At 42.3% G+C, this 26,487-nt stretch overlaps 1 protein-coding gene across 1 annotated transcript in view; it reads left to right on the top strand.

Annotated features, from left to right (window-relative positions):
* The first annotated feature begins 22,715 nt into the window (after positions 1 to 22,715).
* The window catches only part of TTLL2 (tubulin tyrosine ligase like 2), a 30,465-nt gene continuing 26,693 nt past the window's right edge, over positions 22,716 to 26,487 (top strand). Inside the window, exon 1 of the mRNA XM_029596801.1 lies at positions 22,716 to 22,796. The gene's annotated coding sequence lies outside the window, so the exon portion shown is untranslated. The remainder of the gene's footprint in view (positions 22,797 to 26,487) is intronic.

The following is a 26,487-nucleotide window of genomic DNA, read 5'->3' as shown; positions in this document are numbered from 1 at the left end:
ATAGGCAATATTTGCTCAAGTTGTAAATTGTTAAATTTAGGAATACCTCAAGGTTCTGCATTATTCTCAGTGTTGTTTAATATATATGTTAATGTATTATATTTACATTTATATATTTCATTTATATTCTACCTTTCAGGCACTTCAAAGTGGATTTCATTCAGCTACTAAAGGTATTCCCCAGACCCCAGAAAGCTTAAAATCAGGGAGGATAACTTTCATACAACTACACGCAGCATCATATATGTGCATTTATGGCCATATAGGTCTACAATAGTATTTTATAACCCACATGTATCATAAAATATGCATATCTTTACCCTGGAACATATGAGTTTATGTATGCTTATGCATGAATACATGCAATGCATTGAAAGCACGTACATAAGAACATAAGATATGCCATAATGGGTCAGACCAAGGGTCCATTAAGCCCAGTATTCTGTTTCCAACAGTGGTCAATCCAAGTCACAAGTACTTGGCAAGTACCCAAACATTAGATAGATCATAAGCTACTATTGCTTATTAATTACCGTCATAGCAGTTTATGTATTTTTCCTCTAAGAACTTATCCAAACCTTTTTTAAACCCTGTTACACTAACTGCTGTAACCACATCCTCAGGCAGTGAATTCCAGAACTTAACTATGCACTGAGTGAAAAAGAATTTTCTTCAATTTGTTTTAAATGAGCTACTTGCTAACTTCGTGGAGTACCCTCTGGTCCTTCTATTATCTGAGAGAGTAAATAATCGATTTACATTAACTTGTTCAAGTCCTTTCATGATTTTTAGACTTTTATCATATCCCCCTTCAGTTGTCTCTTCTCCAAACTGAACAGCCCTAACTTCTTTAGCCTTTCCTCATAGGGCAGCCATTCCATCTCCCATATTATTTTGGTAGCTCTTCTCTGCACTTTCTCGAGTGCAGCTATATCCTTTTTTGAATGCGGTGACCAGAACTGCACAAATATTCAAGGTGTGGTCTCACCATGGAGAGATACAGAGACATTATGATATCCTCTGTTTTATTTTCCATTTCCTTCCTAATAATTCCTAACATTCTGTTGCTTTTTTGATTGCCACAGCACACTGGGCCGACTATTTCAATGTATTATTCACTATGACACCTAGATCTCTTTTCTGGGTGGTAATTCCTAACATTGTGTAACTTCAGCTAGGGTTATGTTTCCCTACATGCTTCACGTTGCACTTGTCCACATTAAATTTCATCTACCATTTAGAAGTCTAGTCTTCCAGTCTTGCAAGATCCTCCTTCAATTCATCACAATCTGTTTGAGATTTAACTACTCTGCATAATTTTGTGTCATCCACAAATTTGATCACATCATTCATTGTACCCCTTTCCAGATCTTTTATAAATATATTAAAAAGTACCGATCCAAGTACAGATCCCTGAGGCACTCCACTGTTTACCTTTTTCCATTGTGAAAACTGACCATTTAATCCTATTTTCTGTTTCCTGTCTTTTAACCAACTTGCAATCCACAACTTCCTACCTAGATAAAAAATATATGTGTGAATATTTTATGTGCAAAAATAAAGTAGGACTTACTTGCGCAAAATGCCATATTTTAAAATATGCATGTGTAATTGAAATTAACTAGGTTACCAATTATTCCATCAATTTGCCCAGTCCTTCTTCAGATCTTTGAGACCAACCTGAACTCCCCCACTTCACGCAGACCTCCCACCCAGTCAGTGCTACACAATAAACAAGTCTGATATCAATTACACTAGATAATTATCAGGTGTAAAACTGCATGAGCAAGTTGCCATATTTATGCATGTGTCTTTTAAAATAGCAACTTACACAGGTAACTGTTGACCTCACCTTGGAACACCCCTAGATGGCCCCTTTTTTACATGCATATATATGTGCATGAAATATAAAGTATTTTTGACTTTTATAAATATCAATTACATGAGTACAGGTTTCTTATGCACATACATGCTAGATATGTAAGAGTACTGTAAATGACCCAAAAAATAGCTTGAAAAGTTGAAATAAACCACAAAAATATCAACTCAGCTATATTATAAGAACTCTTTTTAGAAAGATGTCTAGCAACCGTCATATTTTTCCACAAAATGCTTTCTGGCTTATATTGTGAAGCCCGTGTAGCACTGGGCTTGTCTAATCATAGGTTGCGTAGATATCCAATATTCTCCCTTGGGGGCTATATTGCAAGAGCAGGCACTGTATGATATGAAACAACTAATGCATGCACTTATCTCAGTCCACAAGAAAATTAATGGCATGTGTAGTCCTGAAGTCCATCCTCTGACACAGCAGTGTTTCGGAGTGTATTACTCCTTTTCAGGGAGCTCCAGGAAACGACATACTGTCAATGCAATTCTATGTAGAAAACAAACACAGAGTTCTTGTAAGATGCCATATGGCTAATATGCTACAAATGGCTCTTGACTTGGAAGGCTAAACTTACCTAATAGCTGTGTATGATCAGTCCATAAACAGGTAGCAGCGTCTGCTTGAGCGCTAAAACAATAATAATTCAAAAATTTGAGATATATCTTTTTCTCTGAGAGAGCACAACAATGTGAGCTGCTGACCGATAATAGAAGTACTTACGTGCGCTTCCAGAGTGCAGCCTGCCAGCAATCTGCTCCGTGACTGTCAACTGGCGTGGCAAAAACGCCGTACTTAAAGGGAAATTCTCCGACTGCTGAAGGTAACAACAGGAAATGACGTGCACAACCCCAAATTTGGTGAATGCCATATATAGAAAGTGACGTTTGTGGGGAGTTCTTCCATTGTAATAAGATCCATATATAGGAAATAATGTCACGATTGCGGCCATTTTGAAGGTGCCGCTCAAATAAGGGTAAACCACTCAATTTTTTCATTCAGCCCTTGTGGTTCCATAGAATGCAGTCGAAATATCCATTGATTTTCTTTAAAATTCAGCAGCGCTGATCTGTCACCTCCTCTCCAATGTGGCGGAATGTGCTCGAGTATGATCCACTTAAAGTCTTCAAAAAAATGTGTGTATTTATTTGATACTGTGTTGTACCATAGGTGCTTTGACATCTTGGTTATTAATTCTACTTCGATGCTCGGTGAGCCATGTGCAAATTTTATGCCTCGTACGCCCTATATAAATTTTCTCACACAGACATTGTAATGCATATGTTGTGACCTTACCGCTGGTCAGGGTGGGTTATGCCAGGGCCCGGGTGGGTGGTTATTGTTCCGGCTCATCACTGCATCGTCCGGGAGGTTTGCTGGCGTTGCGTGCTGTGATGACCCGGGGCTGTTGACGTCTTGACGTCGGGAAATGTGCGTGCATGCGCGAGCATGCTCATACGTGGAGTGAGTGCGCATATCATCTCGGGGACACTTGTTGCTGCTCTGTTTAATTGTTATCCCAGCACATGCCTCTTTAATTTAAAAAAGGCTTAGAATGGGGGACTCGCGCTGCTGAACCATCAGATATGTTTACTGTTATGTGTTGCTTAGAATTCTCAGGGTTCGTGCTGTTTAGAATCTTTGTTTAACATTTGTTCCTTATATTCTCTGCAGTGAGGCGTTTTGGTTGTCTTGGCAACTGTCTACAACCGTGAATGCCTCGCTGCAGCTTGAGCTCTGCCTTATCTTGCTTGTTTGGATGTTACCTGCTTTTTCATGTATTTGCTCATTTAAAGTTTTCAAGTTATGTTCTGAACCATGATATTTTAGAATAAATACCTTAGGGGCGGATTTTAAAAGGAGCGCGAATAGCCTACTTTTGTTTGCGCTCCAGGCGCAAACAAAAGTACGCTGGATTTTAGTAGATACGCGCGGAGCCGCGCGTATCTGCTAAAAACCTGGATCAGCGCGCGCAAGGCTATGGATTTTGTATAGCCGGCGTGCGCCGAGCCGCGCAGCCTACCCCCGTTCCCTCCAAGGCCGCTCCGAAATCGGAGCGGCCTCGGAGGGAACTTTCCTTTGCCCTCCCCTCACCTTCCCCTCCCTTCCCCTACCTAACCCACCCGCCCGGCCCTGCCTAAACCCCCCCCCCTTACCTTTGTCGGGGGATTTACGCCTCCCAGAGGGAGGCGTAAATCCCTGCGCGTCAGCGGGCCTCCTGCGCGCCGGGACGCGACCTGGGGGCGGGTCCGGAGGGCGCGGCCATGCCCCCGGGCCGTAGCCACGCCCCCGGGCCTGCCCCCGGAACGCTCCCGACACGCCCCGAAAACGCCGCGCGGTTCGGGCCCGCCCCCGACACGCCCCCCCTACACGCCCCCTCCGAAAACCCCGGGACTTACGCGAGTCCCGGGGCTCTGCGCGCGCCGGTAGGCCTATGTAAAATAGGCTTACCGGCGCGCAGGGCCCTGCTCGCGTAAATCCGCCCGGTTTTGGGCGGATTTACGCGAACAGGGCTCTGAAAATCCGCCCCTTATTGAGAATGAATTACGTGATCAAATTCACAGCATCTTTAAGGTCAATTTTAAAGACTGTTTTTTTAATCCACCTACTGACTTATCTATCATAAGTCAGACTAAGAGTCCACATACTGAGAGTTAACAGATTGCCAAGACCATGGACTCGGTGGATTTATCTGGCCTTCAGGCTATTCCAGGTTTAGCTCAGCAGGTTCAACAACAACAACAAGGCTTAGATCTGTTAGCGGCTACTGTCGAACGTTTAGCGAATCATCAAGATTCTTCTTCTGCTGCAACAAGTTCCTCATTTACAGCAAATCCTGCTTCAAATTCTACAACGCCTATTTCTATGCCTCCTCTGCCCAGATATGCTGGTGATGTAAGACAGTGTCGAGGATTTTTGAATTTATGTTTCATGAGATTTGCCTTGCAACCTAGTCAATTTTGTTCAGATCAAATCAAGACAACATACATTATGTCATTGTTGGATGGCAGAGCTTTGGCTTGGGCATCTCCCTTGTGGGAGAGAGGAGATCCATTACTGGGAGATTTACAATTATTTGTTCGTACATTTAGACAGATTTTTGATGAACAGCACGTCAATCTACAGCTGCTACTGAGATTTTAAATTTGAAATAAGGTTCTCGTCCTTTAGTGGACTATGTAGTGGAATTTAGAACTTTAGCTACAGAATTGGGTTGGCGAGACGACAGCTTACGCAGCATTTTCTTAGAAGGTTTATCTTCTCGCGTAAAAGATGAATTGGCGGCTAGGGATCTACCTGATAATTTGGAAGAATTGATTGATCTCACGGGACGAATCGATCGGCGCATTCAACAAAGACTTTGTGAAATAAAACCTTTCAGAAAACAAGTTTCATTGGCTCCTTCCTTTTCTCGTCCTTTGCTTCCATCTACTGAGAATTCTACTGTTCAAGCTGAGGAACCAATGCAATTAGGACGAAGCTCTCTTACTCCTGAAGAAAGAAGAAGACGTCGTTCTTTGGGACTTTGTTTTTATTGTGGGAGTAAAGATCATATGTTAGCACAATGTAAAGAGAAGCCGGGAAACACTCAAGCCTAGGAATTTCAGGGGAGCTGTTCCTAGGCTGCACTACTTCTGCTCCTCTACTTATACTTCCAATAACTTTGGAAAAAGTTGGAAAAGATGAAGGTTCTTTTCCAACTCAAGCATTTGTAGATTCAGGATCTGGAGGTAATTTTATTTTAATGGATGTGGTTAAAAAATTGCAAATTCCATTGATACATCATTCGAATATCCTCTATTTATGGAACTCCATAAACGTCACTGTTCCAGTGACGTTACGTACTGGGATATTACATAAGGAGAAAATTTCTTTTTATGTTTTGGAAAAATCCATTCATCCAGTAGTTCTAGGATTACCTTGGCTGCAAAGACATTCACCATCCATCTCTTGGAATACTTTACAGATAACTGCTTGGAGCAAAAAATGTTTTAATACTAGTTTGCTTGAAAGACCTCAAGTAAATATTCAGTTATGTAATACGTTTTGGACTTTATCCTCACAGTATATGGACTTCGCTGATGTATTTTCAAAAGAAAAGGCAGATGTTCTTCCAGAACATAGAATTTTTTATTGTGCTATAGATCTATTTCCTGGTACCATTCCTCCTCATGGAAGAGTATATCCATTATCTCTACCAGAGACACAAGCAATGTCCAAATATATACAAGAAAATCTGGACAAGGGGTTTATTCGTCCATCTACATCTCCAGCAGGAGCTGGTTTTTTCTTTGTGGAAAAAAAAGATGGATCTCTTCGACCTTGTATTGACTATCGTGGACTCAATTCAATTACCCGAAAGGACAGATATCCTTTACCTTTAATTTCTGAACTTTTGGATCGTTTGCAAGGGGCTCAGATTTTTACTAAGCTTGATTTAAGAGGAGCTTATAACTTAGTTAGAATCAAATCGGGTGATGAATGGAAGACAGCTTTTAACACTCGAGATGGACATTATGAATATCTAGTAATGCCATTTGGATTATATAATGCTCCAGCAGTATTTCAGAATCTTATGAATAAAAATTTGAGAGATTTACTTCATTTTCAGTGATAGTTTATTTAGATGATGTACTTATTTATTCAAAAGATATTACTAAACATCGTTTCAATGTATGTCAAGTTTTGCAAAGACTTTGTGAACATTTTATTTATTTATTTAAAAGTTTTTGTATACCGACATTCGTTAAGAAAAACATCACCGGTTTCCATACAACATGAACATAGCCAACAGGGCTTTACAGTGTAACTAATAATAGAACTGGGGGGAGGGGAGGGGAGGAGGGGGCGGGGGGAGGGTAGTCAGGGTCTTTTGCTATACATACAGTAACGCGAAATACACTTAAGTATATATGTACAAATTATATACAATAAGAATACAAGGAAGGATGGGGGGCATTAATTACAGGAACTAAGGGTGATGGATCTGGAGGGTGAGGGAAAGGGCTGGGAAAGTAGGGAGAGGGTGTCTTTTCGAAAAAGAATCTTTGCCTTTTTTGGGATATATAGTTTCCACTACTGGTATTCACATGGACCCTGAAAAGGTATCTGCTATCCGAGATTGGCCTCAACTGTTGGGTCTTAAAGCCCTTCAACGTTTTTTGGGATTTGCTAATTTTTATCGCAGTTTTATCCCTCATTATTCTTTATGTGTGGCACCATTAACAGCTTTGACAAAGAAGGGAGCCAATGTTAAGGATTGGTCATCTGAGACTATCAAAGCATTTCAAGATCTAAAACAAGCATTTTTGGATGGTAGTTGTTTACGCCACCCAGATCCTACTAGACCATTTGTGGTAGAGGTGGATGCTTCCAATTTGGCTGTGGGAGCAGTTCTCAGTCAAGTATCCAACAAAGGAGTATCATTACCTTGTTCGTATTTTTCCAAAACGTTTTCTTCTTTAGAAAGGAATTATAGTATCGGAGATAAAGAATTTTAGCCATTAAAATGGCTTTTGAAGAATGGAGGCAATGGTTAGAAGGAGCTTTACATCAAGTAATAGTGTATACTGATCATAAGAACTTAGAATATCTATGTCATGCACAACGTTTGAATCCCCGACAAGCTCGATGGTCTTTATTTTTCAGTCAATTTAATTTTTTATTAAAATATCGTCCAGCTACAAAAAATATTAGAGCTGATGCTCTTTTGCGCAATTGTGTAATGGAAGATTCAGACAATATACCACAATATATTATTGATCCTGCTAAAGTTTTAATTGCAAACAATAACATTTCTTTTGATGGTAAGATGGTAGTATCTTCACGATTGCGAAAACAAGTTCTTTCATAGGCTCATGATTCTTTAACTGCTGGACATCCTGGTAGGCTTCGAACATTAGAGCTGATTTCTCGTTATTATTGGTGGCCAAATATTAAGTTGGATGTAAGAAGGTATGTTGAATCTTGCCCTACATGTGCTAAACAAAAACCATTGCCAGGACGACCATGGGGATTGTTACAACCTTTACCCATTCCAATAGAACCATGGACTCACATTTCCACTGATTTTATTGTGGATTTACCTTTATCTGAGGGAAAACAAGTTATATGGGTCACTGTGGATAGATTTTCCAAGATGGCTCATTTTGTGGCACTTAAGAAACTTCCATCTGCACCTGAATTGGCACAGCTTTTTACTGAACACATCTTTCGGTTACATGGTCTACCGCAACATATAAATTCAGATTGAGGAACGCAGTTCACTGCAAGATTTTGGAAGGCTTTATGTAAAAAATTTAACATCCAGTTGGATTTTACTACTGCGTATCACCCCCAAGGAAACGGACAAGTAGAAAGAGTTAACAGATCTTTGAAGACGTATTTGCAGTTATTTATAGGTGAAAGACAGGATAATTGGGTATCCTTGTTGCCTTGGGCGGAATTCTCTTACAATCATCACATCCACTCTGCTACTGGATTTTCACCTTTTCAAATTGTTTATGGAAAACAATTAAAACCTCCATTACCTCTCTCATTAACAGTTAATTCACCTGCAGCTCAAATTACGGCCCTTCAACTTAAATCAATTTGGGATTCTACACGAGTTAATTTACTTCTGGCTACTTCTATAGCAAAGAAAACAACTGATAAACATCGTAGGATAGCACCTGTTTTTCAACCAGGAGAAAAAGTATGGCTTAGTACCCGAAATATACGTCTTAAACTTCCATCGATGCGTTTACCTCCAAGATTTATTGGTCCATTTGCAGTTGTGGAGCGGATTGGAATTGTTTCTTATCGGCTAAAACTTCCATCCAATCTTCGGATACATAATGTATTCCATGTTTCATTACTCAAGCCATTTATAAAATCTAAATTTCATCGTAATTCATCAGAAACAATTGGTACATCAGCGGATGCAGATGTTATTTACCAAGTGCATGAGATTCTAGATGTTCGTTTTCATCAGCGACGCTGGGAATATTTGAATTCATGGGAAGGATTTGGACCAGAAGAGAACACGTGGGAACCAGCTTCCAATATATTGGACAAATCTTTGTTATATCAATATCATCAGGACAATCCAAATAAACCCAGACCTTCTGGGAGAGGACGTAAGAAAGGGGTTACTGTTGTGACCTTACCGCTGGTCAGGGTGGGTTATGCCAGGGCCCGGGTGGGTGGTTATTGTTCCTGTTCATCACTGCATCGTCCGGGATGTTTGCTGGCATTGCGTGCTGTGATGACCTGGGGTTTTCGACGTCTTGATGTCGGGAAGTGTGCGCACCTGCGCGAGCGTGCGCATGCGTGGAGTGAGTACGCATATCATCTCAGGGACACTTGTTGCTGCTCTGTTTATTGTTATCCCAGCGCATGCCTCTTTAATTTAAAAAAGGCTTAGAATGGGGGACTCGCGCTGCTGAACCGTCAGGTATGTTTACTGTTATGTGTTGCTTAGAATTCTCAGGGCTCGTGCTGTTTAGAATCTTTGTTTAACATTTGTTCCTTATATTCTCTGCAGTGAGGCATTTGGTTGTCTTGGCAACTGTCTACAACCGTGAACGCCTCGCTGCAGCTTGAGCTCTGCCTTATCTCGCTTGTTTGGATGTTACCTGCTTTTTCATGTATTTGCTCATTTAAAGTTTTCAAGTTATGTTCTGAACTATGATATTTTAGAATAAATACCTTATTGAGAATTAACTACGTGATCAAATTCATAACATCTTTAAGGTCAGTTTTAAAGACTGTTTTTTAATCCACCTACTGACTTATCTATCATAAGTCAGACTAAGAGTCCACATACTGAGAGCTAACAGCATAGATCACGAAGTCAGTGTTACAATTGACTGCATGTTTACTTATGACTTGAACTCCAGATTCTGGATCTTTCCATGTAGAGCCAATGTATGCTGAGGAACAAAATGAACAATTGCCTCATGGTGTCTGTCCAACTTGTACTGGAGTTGAATGAACCTGAGAAGCTGCCCTTACCATCCATTGTTTGATGTTTTGGCCTCGAGAGTACGCAAACATGGGAGGATCATGGAATATCGAATGTGGGCTTAATACATGCCAGTTTTTTTAAGATAGCTTCCTTAATTTGAGATGTAAGCTCTGTATACTGCAGAACACAAATTAAACTTGGGGCTTCATTTTTTTGTCTATATTGAAGAAGTTACTCCCTATCTGAAAATGTGGCCCTCTTATATGCTCTTTGAATGATACATGCAGGATACCCTCTTTCTAAAAATCTACCTCGTAAATGATCAGCTTGTTTGTGAAACTCACTAGTGTCAGAACAAAGCCTCCGAATGCGGAAGAATTGGCCCACTGGTAATCCTTCTTTAAACTGTCGAGGGTGGTGGCTCTCATAGCGGCGAAAATTATTTCTGTCGATGATTTTTCTAAAAAGGGTTGTACTAATACCCTGATTGTTCTTTGTAATTTGAATGTTGAGAAAAGATAACCAATTTTGATTGTAGGTGAGACTACATTTGAGATGAGAATTGATTTGATTGAGCCATTGATGAAACTGCAGAAGTTGTTCTTCCGTTTGGATCCAAATGAAAAATATGTTGTCTATGTAGCGTGACCACAATTTGACAAATTGGTAATAAGGTGACTTGTAAACATATTCTTCCTCAAATTTGGTGACGAAAAGGTTAGCAACATCTGGAGCGATGGGAGATCCCATGGCCACCCCATGGATCTGGAGATAAAATTATTGTTCGTACGAGAAGAAATTGTTGAATAATATCAACTCTGTGAGATTGATTAAGAACTCCAATGGAATACGTTGTGGCCTCACTCTGGATTGAATAATCTCTTTAACCAATTGAAGGGTGTCTATTTGTGGAACATTTGTATATAATGCCTCAACATCCAGGCTGACCAAAAAATGACTGCTGGAGACATCACTTACAGTGGAAAGCTTTTTGAGCATATCCAAAGTGTCTTGAATGAAAGACACAGCATCCTTGACAGCTGGCTGAAGAAATAAGTCCATAAACTTGGCTAGTGGTTCCAAGATGGAACCATTAGCAGAAACGATTGGTCGACATGGAGGTTTTACTAAAGTCTTATGGATTTTAGGGACACCGTATATGACCGGAGTCCATGGTGAAGAAATATTTTAAAAAATGTATTCTTTGATAGTTAGAAAACCTTGTACTTGTGCCTCATGTAATAAGACTTGGATCTTATTGTATAATACTGGAGTGGGATCTGTATCCAACAGTTGGTAATATTTCTGGTCTCCAAGTTGACGTAGCATTTCTATACGGTAATCTTTGTGATCCATAATGACAATGGCCCCACCTTTGTCGGCTGGCTTAATGACAGTTTCCTTATTGTTTGCTAATGTTCTTAACGCACTGTTTTCTGCCATAGAAAGATTATAAAATGTGCGATGTAATCTTGATTCAATATCGGTGATATCTTGGAGAACTAGCGTCTGGAATGCTTTAATCTGCTCATCTACTGCTCCTGGCGGAATCCAACAAGACCTTGTCTTTACGATTGATATGTCTTGTGACATCTCTGGAAATTTAGAAAAAAAATGTTTAATCATTAGAAGTCTGAAAAACTTATATAAGGATATCTGGCAGGAGAAGGGGTTGTGTTTATTGGTGGGAACAAAGGATAAGCCACGGGTCAAGACCTGTTCCTTATGTTTAGTGAGAATGTATGCAGATACATTGATTATCGACGACTATTTGTGTTCTGGGACCGAGTAAACAGCTTGTGCCATTGTGAATCCTCTTCGTTTATCTGTTGCTGATTGGTCTTTCTTCCGTAAGATCGAGGCGGTCGGGACGGGTATCGGCGTTTCTCTAAAAAAGCTGAAGGTCATTGTGAGCGTAGTTCCTGATGATCATCGGATCCGCTTGATGAATCATCAGACGAGGCGAATGAGGAGTAGCATATGTCATAGCAATTTTTAAAAGTCTATTTTTGCATGTAAATCCTTTTGAAAATTATCTTTTTAGTTTGTACCTGAGATAATGGAGGGTGAAGTGACATCACCAAGGTCATAACCAGTGGCAGTGGGATTTGAACCCTACTTTCCCTGGTTTATAGCCCACTGCTTTATGCAGAGGCTATGCCTCACTAGATCCACTAAGAATGAATAGGTTAGTTTTAAATGTTAAGAAAATTGTTTTAATGTAAGCTTTTTCAGTACTTGACCCAGTAATGTGGAACAGCTTGAATAATGATTTAAGAAGGGACACAGAATATTTACATTTTAGAAAGGATTAAGGCAGAGTTTTTAGGTGTGTCTATGTAACCCTTAGTTGGGGTTTCAAACCCAGGGCACACAAACTTATTTATTCCTCTTTGAGGCTGCTCTAGCTAGCAATGTACTCCCATGCTCAAACTCTTAATTGTGGGGTGATTCTTTTAATGGGGGGGAAGCTCTCACTTATGGCCCAGACCATGGTGTCTTGCTTTCGGTGTGTTTAGACTCTATGGGCATTCTATGAAGTGATATGCTGGGACAAATCAAACAGGACCAAAGTGTTAAAATAAAGTTTACTGATTTGTAATCACCTGGACCAGATGGTATACACCCCAGAGTTCTGAAGGAACTAAAAAATGAAATTTCAGACCTACTAGTAAAAATTTGTAACTTATCATTAAAATCATCCATTGTACCTGAAGACTGGAGGATAGCAAATGTAACCCCAATATTTAAAAAGGGTTCCAGGGGCGATCCAGGAAACTACAGACCGGTTAGCCTGACTTCAGTGCCAGGAAAAATTGTGGAAAGTGTTCTAAACATCAAAATCACAGAACATATAGAAAGACATGGTTTAATGGAACAAAGTCAGCATGGCTTTACCCAGGGCAAGTCTTGCCTCACAAATCTGCTTCACTTTTTTGAAGGAGTTAATAAACATGTGGATAAAGGTGAACCGGTAGATATAGTATACTTGCATTTTCAGAAGGCGTTTGACAAAGTTCCTCATGAGAGGCTTCTAGGAAATGTAAAAAGTCATGGGATAGGTGGCGATGTCCTTTCGTGGATTGCAAACTGGCTAAAAGACAGGAAACAGAGAGTAGGATTAAATGGGCAATTTTCTCAGTGGAAGGGAGTGGACAGTGGAGTGCCTCAGGGATCTGTATTGGGACCCTTACTTTTCAATATATTTATAAATGATCTGGAAAAAAATACGACGAGTGAGATAATCAAATTTGCAGATGACACAAAATTGTTCAGAGTTGTTAAATCACAAGCAGATTGTGATAAATTGCAGGAAGACCTTGTGAGACTGGAAAATTGGGCATCCAAATGGCAGATGAAATTTAATGTGGATAAGTGCAAGGTGATGCATATAGGGAAAAATAACCCATGCTATAATTACACAATGTTGGGTTCCATATTAGGTGCTACAACCCAAGAAAGAGATCTAGGTGTCATAGTGGATAACACATTGAAATCGTCGGTACAGTGTGCTGCGGCAGTCAAAAAAGCAAACAGAATGTTGGGAATTATTAGAAAGGGAATGGTGAATAAAACGGAAAATGTCATAATGCCTCTGTATCAATCCATGGTGAGACCGCACCTTGAATACTGTGTACAATTCTGGTCACCGCATCTCAAAAAAGATATAATTGCGATGGAGAAGGTACAGAGAAGGGCTACCAAAATGATAAGGGGAATGGAACAACTCCCCTATGAGGAAAGACTAAAGAGGTTAGGACCTTTCAGCTTGGAGAAGAGACGACTGAGGGGGGATATGATAGAGGTGTTTAAAATCATGAGAGGTCTAGAACAGGTAGATGTGAATCGGTTATTTACTCTTTCGGATAGTAGAAAGACTAGTGGGCACTCCATGAAGTTAGCATGGGACACATTTAAAACTAATCGGAGAAAGTTCTTTTTTACTCAATGCACAATTAAACTCTGGAATTTGTTGCCAGAGGATGTGGTTAGTGCAGTTAGTATAGCTGTGTTTAAAAAAGGATTGGATAAGTTCTTGGAGGAGAAGTCCATTACCTGCTATTAAGTTCACTTAGAGAATAGCCACTGCCATTAGCAATGGTAACATGGAATAGACTTAGTTCTTGGGTACTTGCCAGGTTCTTATGGCCTGGATTGGCCACTGTTGGAAACAGGATGCTGGGCTTGATGGACCCTTGGTCTGACCCAGTATGGCATTTTCTTATGTTCTTATGTAATAATTAAAGTCCATTTCTCAATAAGGTTGAAGTTACATCTGACTGCTGGTACATGAGTGTATTTCTCTGAAGGTACATGTCCTTTTATTTCAGGCATCTGTGTAGAGAACCTATGGTGATTTTAATTGTGCAAAGCTCACCCAGTGGCTAACTGGGAATTCTATTGGAGGAGTCCCTACATTCACAGCAAAAACAGTTCCACCTGACTTCATCTCTTTCCCTTACACAGGTTGGGGTCTCACAGTTTTGTTCTTTCATCCTTAATTGATATTTCTGGGGACTTCTCTTGGGGAAAAGTCAAAAGGGATCAGACTACATCAGCACTGCAATCCTTGTGGGGAGGGGGGAATCAAAAAACCTCCCCATACTGTCTGTGTCCAAAAGATACTTCTAAATACAAACACTAGATAGACATTCAGCCTTCACTGTCTCTCAAAGCAAGATCTGTCACTGATGCTTGCCCTTAGGGTTTAGAGTGGATTCACAGGTCTTTGGTCCTCTGGTTAAGAGTACTTTCTCCCCAAAAGGGAATCAGACATAAAAATCTATCTCATTTGTAAATTAATGGAAGAAGGACCCTCTGGCAAGGAGTGCACAGTGAATTATCACTTCTAACTGAGACTCCTTCTGAGTGAAGTTGGGAGGCCTCACCAAAGTGTAAAACTTAATAAACATCCTTACTGTTCCAAGGTATCTTAAAACTGATCCCAAAGAGTCCTAAAATGACTGAGCTAAATAGAAATGAGTCATCCAATCCAGACCCTCCAGGTTGGGAGGAGCTGTGTGGGATGGAAGGCTCCTTGATAGTGTGTTCTATACAGTGACATCTAGTGACCAACCCGGGGGGGGGGGGGTTGCCACATATATAAAGATCCTTAATTTTAAAATTAAATTATGTGTTTATATTTTGAGGGATTTTTAGAAAATACAATACATAAATACCTTTCATTCTATATATGTGAATTTGTGAGGGAGATTAAACAATGTGTTTGGTAGCTGACAGGTTCTGCTCCCTGTTTAGAAAGACAACTGCTGAGGTTTTATGTTTTTAAAAGCACCAGACCATTAAGAATTTACAATATGCAGCCAATAAGTGGCTTTCATCATGTTTGAAAGTAGTGAAAACTTTGAGTTGCAACCAACTTGGGCCTCCCCTTTGTAGGTTAGGTATGCCTTATCATGATTAAGCATTAAGCATTCTGAACTTATCTGTCTAGAAAAGTTAGCCAGATAAACATGGACTCTATAACAGGGAACCATCAAGCGAGGGTGAGATAACATAGTAGAAATTTCATTTTTGTGAGACTTTTCTCATTCCAAATGATGTCAAATCTTCACCAAGGTGTACTGTGCTGTTTGTACATCTTACTCTGCATGTGAAACTGGTCCCTAAACCCTAAACCACCACCAACACCTCACCTCGACTTATTAGATGGCCCTTCTATTGAGATATAAATCCTTCACTACTATGAGGGCCTTGGAGCTAGGTACTCTCTCTCTCTCTCTCTCTTTCTGCCAAAATGCAATATTGTCCCTCATTTTACTAAATCACGCCCTTCTCAAAAATTTGCATTTGCACTGTGCAATATTGTTCTTAACGCATGCATTATGGCATTAACGCATGTGTTAACGCGTTATCATGAACGCCGTAACGCATTTTGATGAATGAACCTATCAGCCGGATAAGTCTGAATATTGCCACTTATCTGGATAAGGCCTAGATTCATCAAAATGCAATAAATATAGCAGAAATAGCACCCACGATAAAAATGGGCATTGTTAGGCTGATTTCCTGTGTATCGCCTTGCAGAGCAAAATATCCCGTAGTGCATTGGTTCAGCGAGCTGTGTCAGCATGTCGCACGTCTTTTTAAGTGGCAGGTATTTTTTTTTTTTTAATATATACAGGCTTCCTGCAGCTTCCTCTTTGAGGGTATGTCAGGCATTATAGAGGGAGAAGAGGAGGTATGTTTTTGGATAGTGGTTAGAGTAGGAGTTTAGCTAGCGATTCTGCAGTGTCTTGTGTTCTGATGTCATCTGTTTCCCTGTACCTTGGTCTTTAGTCTTCTTTGTTGGAATGAAAGTTTTTGTCAGTTTGTCCTGTTTGTCTGTGTTTGTGTCAGGTGGAGGAGTGGTGAGGTGGAGGAGAGGGGTGAGGCATGGTGGTGAAGCAGAAGAGGAGTGGTGAGGCATGGTGTGAGGCGGAGGAGGAATGGTGAGGTGTGGTAGTGAAGCATAGTGGTGTTGAGTGGAGAGGATGGAGCATGAAAGGCAGGGGGAGAGAGGAGAGGCATGAGGAGGGTAGGAGGGAGGAGAGGAGGAGGAAGGATGAGGGCAGGAGTGCTAGGGAAAGGAGGAGGAGTAGGAGTAGGGACAGAGACAAGAGTAAGGAAAGGGAGGACACCTCTCCGGAAGTGGAAGTGGCAACCCCCTCAGGTTGCCAGGCAATAGGGCATGCTCGTCTCAGGGCCTTGAAGTTCAGCCCGGGGGACAATGACATGTTAATTGCTGGGGTCCTGGAACATTATGCCATGTTGTTTGGGAACTGTGTGCTCAAGACCTTGAACGCAGCCAAGGGCCAGATCTTTCGCACCATCACCCTAGGCAATCTCCAGACACAGCGGCGTGAGACACAGTGGGCAGCAGGTAGCCCACAGATACTGGGACATAAAGGCACAGTTAAAGACTAAGGTGGCAAGCCATAATAGTTACATCTGGTACACTGATGGAGGAGTCCTGTATCCAATAGTGCTGATGCCCATGGAGGAGCGCCACATCCAACGGCTGGGACAGGATGTGTTTGAGAGCATGGCTGAGCAGCTGAACACCACGTGAGCTGGAGCTAGTAAGTTCACCTCACCTGTAAATGGCAAGGCTGCTACAGTTGTGCATATCTTTTGGCACAAGAGTATTTATTTATTTATTTATCTATCTATTTATTTATTTCAATTTATATACCGGTTTACATTCTAAAACAATAAATAGAGATGATCATATTGATTGAAATCAAAGTGTGCAGCTCATGTCAAACGTATCTCTTGGCTTTGGTACTTATATGTTCTTCTTGTTTCCACAGCTCTCACCCATGTCTCCACTGGTCCCGGCTGGCCAGCTACAGGGACCAGTAGTGGAGAGCTAAGGACCAGCCATGAAGAGACAGGGACCAGCCATGCAGCAGCCTTTTTCTGAGCCCTTTTGCTCATGGATACTGAGACACAGTACAGTGAGGAGTAGGAGGAACAGCAACAGTATCAGTCTTCTCAGCACAGCCACATCCTGCAAGGCCTTGGCTTAACCAGCCCTCTGAATGTGAACCTAAATTTTTCCAGCTTCATGGAGGAACCCAGCCTGCAGTGGCATACCATTGACCCAGCACAATCTCACTCCAGCACACCATATGGCTAGCACAAGGTGGCACACATAGAGCCGCAGCCACCCACCTCACTCATGCCACTTCTAGAGCCTTAACCCTCCACTCTACCTACGACCAGCACTGCACCAGCTCCAGGACCATCTCCGGCACCAGCTCTGCTAGCAGCACCAGTACCGAACGAGTTGGATCGGCTGGAAATGAGCCATGGTGTTCACCTGTACCAGATATGGGCAGAGCTAGTGCACCTCAGGAGGGCAGTCAACAGGAAACCCAGGCCATGCATGACCAGATGGCAGCCCACACAAAAGATCTTACTACAGTGTCAATGTCAATAAATCATGTCAATAGTGACTTCATACAGATTCTTCAAAGAATGCCGGAGCCTGCACCAGTGCCTTCCTCAGCATCCCAAGACTCTATGCTTTGTAGCAGTCCCTGGCCTGACAGATGAACAAGGGGTAGACCCCCAAAGAAATGCCACCCTCAAATGGCAAGCCATAGTGTGGCAAAGGCCTATGAACATTTGCCACTGAGGGCCTGTTACGCTGAAAAACAAGACTTGTTGAACAGGCCTGGCTGGGCCTCTCAACAGAGTTCCTGTGCCAACTAGATGGAAAAAGACTCCTGGACCCATCCTCACTACAGAGTTCCTGTGCCGGCTAGATGAACGAATTGTCTACTTGTCTGCTACTGTGGTGCTGCTGCCTATCTCTAAAGCCCTCCTCAGTACTCTATCCATACTTGAGCCTCCTTGATGTGGTCTCCAATCATGGTCCAGCTGCTGTCTCTTCTCATCAAGTCTCATCTCCTGCTCCTGAACATGGTGTCTGACTTATCTACTACTACTACTGTTACTACTATTTAACATTTCTATAGTGCTACATGACATACGCAGTGCTGTCAAACATACAAAAAGACAGTCCCTGCTCAACAGAGCTTACAATCTAATAAGTTAAACATAGAGGACAAGAGACTTGGTTAAAAGAAAAGAAAGTTAGTCAAGACTAAAAGCAGACATTCAGGCATAAGATTTAAAAATGTTTTCAAAAAGGTAGGTCTTTAGATGGGATTTAAACATGGCAAGAGAGGGAGCATGATGCACCAATTCAAGAAGATTATTCAAAGCACACGATGCAGCCAGGTGGAAAGCACGGTGTCTGGAATTGACAGTAGTGGAGAAGGGCACAGATAGGAGTGACTTATCCGATGAGCAGAGTGCACAAGGAAGGGTGTAGAGAGATAAGAGAGGAGAGGTAGTGAAGCGCTGCAGAGAAGGAATTTGTAGGTGAGAAAGAGGAGCTTGAATTGTATGCGGGAGCAGATAGGGAGCCAATGCAGTGACTTCAGAAGAGGGGTTATGTGAGCATAGCGACTACAGTGAAAGATAAGCCCCACAGCTGAATTTAGGGCAGATAGCAGTGGAGAGAGATGGCTTGCCGGGAGACCTGTGAGCATCAGGTTGCAATAGTCTAAGTGGGAGGAGATGAGAGAGTGGATAAGGGTTCTGGTAGTGTGTTCAGAAAGGAAAGGATGGATTTTGGCAATGTTATAAAGAAATAAATTACATATTTTAGCAGTGTTTTGGATATGCGTAGAGAAGGAGAGAGGAGTCGAAGAGGATTCGACTCCTCTCTCCTTCTGATGGGACAGGGATGACAACCATGTTATCCATAGAAACAGAGAAAGGAAGAAGAGGGGAGGTGGGCTTGGGGGGAAAGATAAGGAGCTCCATCTTGGCCATGTTGAGTTTAAAGTGGCGGCGGGACATCCAGGCAGCAATGTCAGACAGGCAGGCCGAGATCCGGGATTGGATTTCTGGTGAAATTTCTGGTGTACATAAGCAGATCTGGGAGTCATCAGCATAAAAATGGTATTGAAAGCCATGAGAGGAAATAAGAGCACCAAGGGAATTAGTATATATTGAGAAGAAAAAAGGGCCCAGGACTGAGCCCTGAGGCACACCAATTGATAGTGGAATGGCAGTAGAGAAGGAACCACCAGACGAAACGCAAAAAGTGCAGTGGGAGAGGTAAGAAGAGGACCAAGATAGGACAGAGTCCCGAAATCGAAGCGAGGACAAAGTATCAAGGAGTAGGTGGTGATCAACAGTGTCAAAAGCAACAATCAAGTCAAGGAGGATAAGGACCTTTGGCTTTAGCCATAAACAGGTCATTGGAAACTTTGGCAAGGACTGCTTCAGTTGAATGTAGTGGGTGAAAACTAGACTGGAATGGATCAAAAACAGCTTGAGGTGATGAACAGCATGTTCAAGTAGTTTGGAGGCAAAAGGGAGAAGGGATATGGGATGATAGTTGGCAGGTCAGGTAGGATCCAGTGAGGGTTTTTTAAGGAGTGGTAAGATTATAGCATGTTTGAAGGCAGCAGAAACAGTGGCAGTGGAGAGTGATAGATTGAGGATGTGACAAATAGGAGGGATGACTGCAATGGAGATGGGGCTAAGGAATCGGGTGGGGACAGGTCAGAGGAACAAGTTGTGAATTTGGAGGAAGAGAGAAGATGAGCAGTTTCCTCCACTGTGACTTCAGGAAAGGTGTAGAGAGTGGCAGAGGCTAGGGGAAAGGTAGAAGAAAGAAGTGGGGGAGAGGCAGGTAAAGGTGAATAGTTGAGAACTCAAGACTAATTTTGTGAATCTTGTCATGGAGGTAGTCAGCCATAGTCTGGGCAGAGAGAGAAGGGGAGGAGGGAGGCGAGGGAGGTTTGAGGAGGGAATTGAGAGTGCCAAAGAGACAGCAAGGGTTGTATGTAAGAAAGTTTGTCAGATGGACATAGTAGTCTTGTTTGGAAAGTGCAATAGCATCCTGGAAAGTGGTCAGCATGAATTTGAAATCTGCATGGGCACAAGATTTTAGCCAGAGATGATCTGCAGTAACGAAGGTAGCAAATTGTAGGTGTAAGCCAAGACTGGAGTTTAGTGTACCTTACAGGATGGGTAGGAGGAGAGGCAAAGGTGTCTAAAGCTGAAGAGAGTATAGTGTTGTAAGAAGAAACTGCTTCATCAACAGATTCAGACAAAGTTGTGGAGGAAAGGAAAGATGAAACTGCAGTGGAAAAGGATCAACAGCTTGGAGATTCCTAAAGGTGTAAGTGGTGGGGGAGGGTGGTTTAATGTGAAAGTTATCAGGTGATAGTCTGAGATTGGAAGAACGGAGGTGGCAAAGTCTGAGAGACTTGCAGTTGGAAGCAAAGATTAGGTCAAGGCAGTGGCCATGCTGGTGAGTAGATGTGGTAGAGTCAGAGATCAAATAGAAACATAGAGATGACGGCAGAAAAAGATGAAATGGTCCATTCAGTCTGCCCAGCAAGCTTATGGTAGTAACTACTGGCCATACAAGCCATCTTTATAATTATCAGTTTCCTAACTGTCAAAGTCAGGGCCCTTGTTGGTTACTGTTTGAGTTCAATTCCTCGTTACCTCTTGCAATTGAAGCAGAGAGCAATGCTGGAGTTGCATCAACCCGCATGCACAAAAAACTCTTTAAACAGAAAAAAATGTTTTTCTTTTTTTTATTGAAATTTACTCACTTTTGTTAATTTCTTATAAAAGACACAAAAAATGTTTTTGAGGTGTAAGGGGGTCATTTCATAAACGAGCACAGGTCCCATCCAGGTTAACCCGAATCTTACTTTTAATCATGAATGAACCACCTTCCACCCGCTTATTTGTATCACTTTTAATCAAGAAATTCAAAAATTCTCAAAAAATTTCAAAGATAATAGATTAAAAAATGTTTAGTGAGAACAGCTCACCACCGCATTCTTTTAAACACACAGTTTCTTCATAGATGAAAAAATCAAATCTTTGTATCAATCTTAATAATGACCTAAAAGAGAACACTTCGTTATGTCAACTGAACAAGAGCACATATGGCTATAGAAAATGACGAATTGAAAGAGCACTTAGCTTGATCAACTGAGCAGGAGCGCTTGAACCCGACATGGCCAGGTTTCAGAAATGAATTCTTCATCAGGGGTCACCGCTCACCCACATGTCATCTCAGTTCTTATCCTTCATTGTAACCTTACTCCAAGGTATTAATCCATAAATGTTTTCTCTCTTGAACCGGCTCACTCGCCATTTTGAAAAGTTTTGAGGCAGCACTTTCTGAGTGAGCCAGTTTAAGAGAGAAAACCTTTATGGATTAATATCTTGGAGTCCTCACTTGAACTCTGATGCCTTGGCCCTTAGGTTGTCCCATCTTTGAATGTGCTTTTTCTCCATGGACTATCTGGGGCTTTTTCTTGCCTTCACATAGTAAGACTGCTATCATTTCATACATTAGAGCTGTACTATAGCTAATCGGGGTGCCACTTCCACTTTCTATGTTCTTTGCTGTAATCATGATTGTGCCAAAAATATAAGATGCTAAGCCTATATATGTAATGATGCCATTTCTAACAATGTATGTACAGGTCTACATTGAATGTGCTATTCAGTTCATTTACAATGTAACGTGTTAATTTGCTATATTGTCCTTGCAGAATGTGATTATCAAAGACGTTAACTTTATTTGAAACAGTTGACGATATTTGTTCACTAATAAAGTGGTCACTGGTTTGAAAAATACACTTTCTGGTTGGGTCTTGATTGTGTGATTTTTGACTAGGTACAAGGTTTGCTCTTCTCATGACCTTGCATGTTAGAATGCCCTTGCATATTCCAACTAGCCACTTATCTAGCAGGCAAGACCATATGGGATAATCCATACAACTCAGTATATGCTCCTAAGGAAGACAGCAAGAGCTAAACAGGAAGCTCCCTACTGGCGAGCTTCAGTATTGGCTCCTGTTACCATAAAACCATGGAAAGTTGTGGAGTGACCTTGGAAATGGACAAATCTGAAAGCTGTTTGCCCCAGGAGTACTCAGCCTATATGCTTTAAGAGTGTCCACAGATAGCATTAGGACTGTAAATAATACTGTCTATCGCTACAAACTACTTTGCATTTTTTCTGGGTACATACATACATATAGCAGCATCACATGACTATCCATGAGCTACAATGGCAAAGGGCCTTGCAGCACCCTGACAACTCCATAACTGACTAAGGCTACCTGTGACAAGTCAGTCAACACAAAGAGCTTTTAACACACCTTACCGTTGGGTTCTATGATGTGAACCTTTTCTTAGGAGAGATATGGGTGCTCTTAGAATCATTAAAAACTATTCTGTGACTGACATTTCAGAGGTGACTGGAAAATACAGGTGAAGGCAGGACACCGTCTGACCTGCATCCTTGTCTAACCTCCCCGAGAAGCTAACCTAACCAACAGGACATCCCATCAGCCAAGGCCTTCACCTTCTGCACATGATCATTGACAAATAGCCTAAGTAAGTATAGCAGGGTGCATCAGTGTATGGGTGTATGTAAAAACAAAGAGGTATGCTAGCTTGGAAGGGCCTGTGAGCAATGTGGGAATGGCACCATGTAGCACACGTGCTTTACCCAAGGCTGTAAGTGAAGGCTTGCTAGATGAGCACTCTGATGTCAGCAGTAGGGTTGTCAACTGACTCCTGATTTTTAGGAGAGGTTGATCTAGTCCTGGTTTTAACCTATTACATACTGGGACTTGTTTTGTTTCTCCAAATGCATTTCCTAGAAAATGCAAGACTAAAAATACTTGCATGCAGGGGAGTAAAATCAGGACTAGATCAACATGTCCTATAAATCTGGAGCCACTTGGTAACCCTAGTCAGCAGTGGCTCTAAAACTGCTGAGGCAGTGCTATCAGCTGTGTTTTGGCACACCCATGTGACACCAAGCCTCCCCAGTATAGGTGCATAACTTCACATGCACATGTGTGTCAGCTATGGGATGAGGCTGTAAAAAGGGAACTCTGTCATTTCTGTCTACTTGCACCTTTAGGCAATGCCTTTAAGCTTCAGAGCTAATTGTGATTTATAGCATTTGTAGAGCAGTTGCTCTCCATGCTTGAGGCCCAGCTGGAGTCCCATCACACCTATGGCACTATCTCACCCACATGTGAGGGCTAGGACAGGGTTCGATGGAGAGGCCCACCAAGCCAAACACTGCTAGCTAGGCCAAGCTATGTACAGTATGTTGGCAGTTGTACACAAACTTTTGTGTGATACATGCCTCTTTTAGTGTCACTATCAGGCAGAAAACATCATGCCAGCCACATGTATTTGATGTTATCTTTACTGTTTTTCAAGTACAGTCAAATGCTCCATTGTGAAGAGGAATCCTAAATAGGCATATGTGTTTTCTGTTACACACTGACTCAGACAGAGGAGCAGTTAGTATAAGACAGATGATAGAGAGGAGAGCATCAGCAACATTTTACAGGCCGCCGTTCCCTGGAAGGGGATGGGGTAAGTGAGGCCTAACAGCAAAGCAGTGCTCTATAAGGTTTTGCCGAAGCTGGCTGCCACTCAGAGTGGTGTCCTCGGCTTGTGTGGGTGTACATGGGGGATCCTGCGGTAGATCTGGAAGTATCTCCACTGGTATTCTATGGCGTAGAGCGAGATGATGGAATACACAGCAGAACAGCACTATATCTCCTACTTTGAGTGGGGCATATATTAAAGCTCCATCCATTTTGTCCAAACAGTGAAGTCTACTTTTGAGAACTCCGAAGGTGCATTCTATGACAAAGCAGGTAGAACATAAGGTCTTGTTGTACTTCATTTCCGCAGCATGTTGGAAATTGCCATGGGATTGAGAAGCCAGGTCCTGCAACTGGAGCCAGAATCTCCTGTGGCAAAGACAGATTTAGGGCATCAATCACAACACAGTCACTTGGAGGACTGCTGCCAAACCACAGCATGCTGTAAGACAGTAGAAGCTAGTCTATAGCTTAGCCTGAGCCTTTAAAACCTATTTCCCTACCCTAAGTGCATGCCACATTCTCCTGGGACAGTATATGTCCAGGACAGCAGTAGCCAAATCTAGTTCAGATCTTCTGGACTACTAAATCACATCCGGGGATTACAACAAATGTGTGCCAAGCCCTCACAACCAAGCTAAGGTTACTCTTTTGTAGCAGTCAGCCAACCTTGAAGCACTACATAAGAGCTGCCACACCTGTCCTAGCAGAAAAACCACTACCTCATGGTCTGATTGGACAAGTCCCCCCTGCGTGTTCTGCAGGGATACCAATTTGTGAGCCCTGACACAGGGAATATGCCTGGCCCCCAAAATGCACAGGCCACTGCTTCTGGTTTAGCTGTCTGATGGCCAAGACAAACTATGCCTGACATCCTAGCTGACCCAACAATAACAGGCCACACAAGATCTGGCAGTATCAGCAGTGTGGATTAGGGATGTGAATCGTTTTTCAATGATTAAAATTATCATCCGATAATTTTAATATCGTCTTAAATCGTTAAAGAACACAATACAATAGAAATTCTAACGATATATCGTTAAAAATCGTTAAATCGTGTTAGTGCATACTAACGGGAGTTAGTGCGCACTAACAGAAAATGATACAAATTGACACTTTCCAGGTCAGTAAAGGTCAGTTAGGAATGAATATGTATTCCTATTGGCTGGCTGCCCTCTTATCTATTGATGTTACCAAGGTTCCCACTGAGGTGATGGTTGGGGGGAAGGGAAATGGAAATGGAAATGGAAACTCAGGAACACTAACAGAAAATGATACAAATTATTGACACTTTCCAGGTCAGTAAAGGTCAGTTAGGAATGAATATGTATTCCTATTGGCTGGCTGCCCTCTTATCTATTGATGTTACCAAGGTTCCCACTGAGGTGATGGTTGGGGGGATGGGAAATGGAAACTGTTGGTAGTTGACAAAAAAAGTAATGTGATCAGTCAATGTGACTAGAACTGTGCCCTATTCCTGATACCAGGGGTGTTGTGATCTTCCTGCACTCAGTGCCCTATCCCTGATACCAGGGGTGTTGTGATCTTCCTGCACAGTGCCCTAACCCTGACACCAGGGGTGTTGTGATCTTCCTGCACACTGTGCCCTATCCCTATTAATACCAGGGGTGTTGTGATCTTCCTGCTTGCAGTGCCCTAACCCTGATACCAGGGGTGTTGTGATCTTCCTACACACAGTGCCCTAACCCTGATACCAGGGGTGTTGTGATCTTCCTACACACAGTGCCCTAACCCTGATACCAGGGGTGTTGTGATCTTCCTACACACAGTGCCCTAACCCTGATACCAGGGGTGTTGTGATCTTCCTGCACACAGTTCCTTAACCTTGATACCAGGGGTGTTGTGATCTTCCTGCATGCAGTGCCCTATCCCTAATACCAGGAGTGTTGTGATCTTCCTGCACACAGTGCCCTATCCCTGATACCAGGGGTGTTGTGATCTTCCTGCATGCAGTGCCCTATACCTAATACCAGGAGTGTTGTGATCTTCCTGCACACAGTGCCCTATCCCTGATACCAGGGGTGTTGTGATTTCCTGCATGGAGTGCCCTATCCCTATTAATACCAGGAGTGTTGTGATCTTCCTGCACACAGTGCCCTAACCCTGATACCAGGGGTGTTGTGATCTTCCTGCACTGCATGCAGGAAGATCACAACACTCCTGGTATTAGGGATAGGGCACTTTGTGCAGGAAGATCACAACACCCCTGGTATCAGGGTTAGGGCACTGTGTGCAGGAAGATCACAACACTCCTGGTATTAATAGGGATAGGGCACTGCAAGCAGGAAGATCACAACACCCCTGGTATCAGGGTTAGGGCACTGTGTGCAGGAAGATCACAGCACCCCTGGTATCAGGGTTAGGGCACTGTGTGCAGGAAGATCACAGCTCTCCTAGTATTAGGGATAGGGCACTTTGTGCAGGAAGATCACAGCACTCCTGGTATCAGGGTTAGGGCACTTTGTGCAGGAAGATCACAACACTCCTGGTATTAGGGATAGGGCACTTTGTGCAGGAAGATCACAACACCCCTGGTATCAAAGATAGGGCACTGTGTGCAGAAAGATCACAGCACTCCTGGTATCAGGGTTAGGGCACTTTGTGCAGGAAGATCACAACACTCCTGGTATTAGGGATAGGGCACTTTGTGCAGG

This window comes from Rhinatrema bivittatum, chromosome 3 (genome assembly GCF_901001135.1).
Source record: "Rhinatrema bivittatum chromosome 3, aRhiBiv1.1, whole genome shotgun sequence".
In the NCBI taxonomy this organism is placed as follows: Eukaryota; Metazoa; Chordata; class Amphibia; order Gymnophiona; family Rhinatrematidae; genus Rhinatrema; species Rhinatrema bivittatum.
Note: the sequence above shows the minus strand (reverse complement) of the source record. Positions and strands in the feature narration are given on the sequence as shown.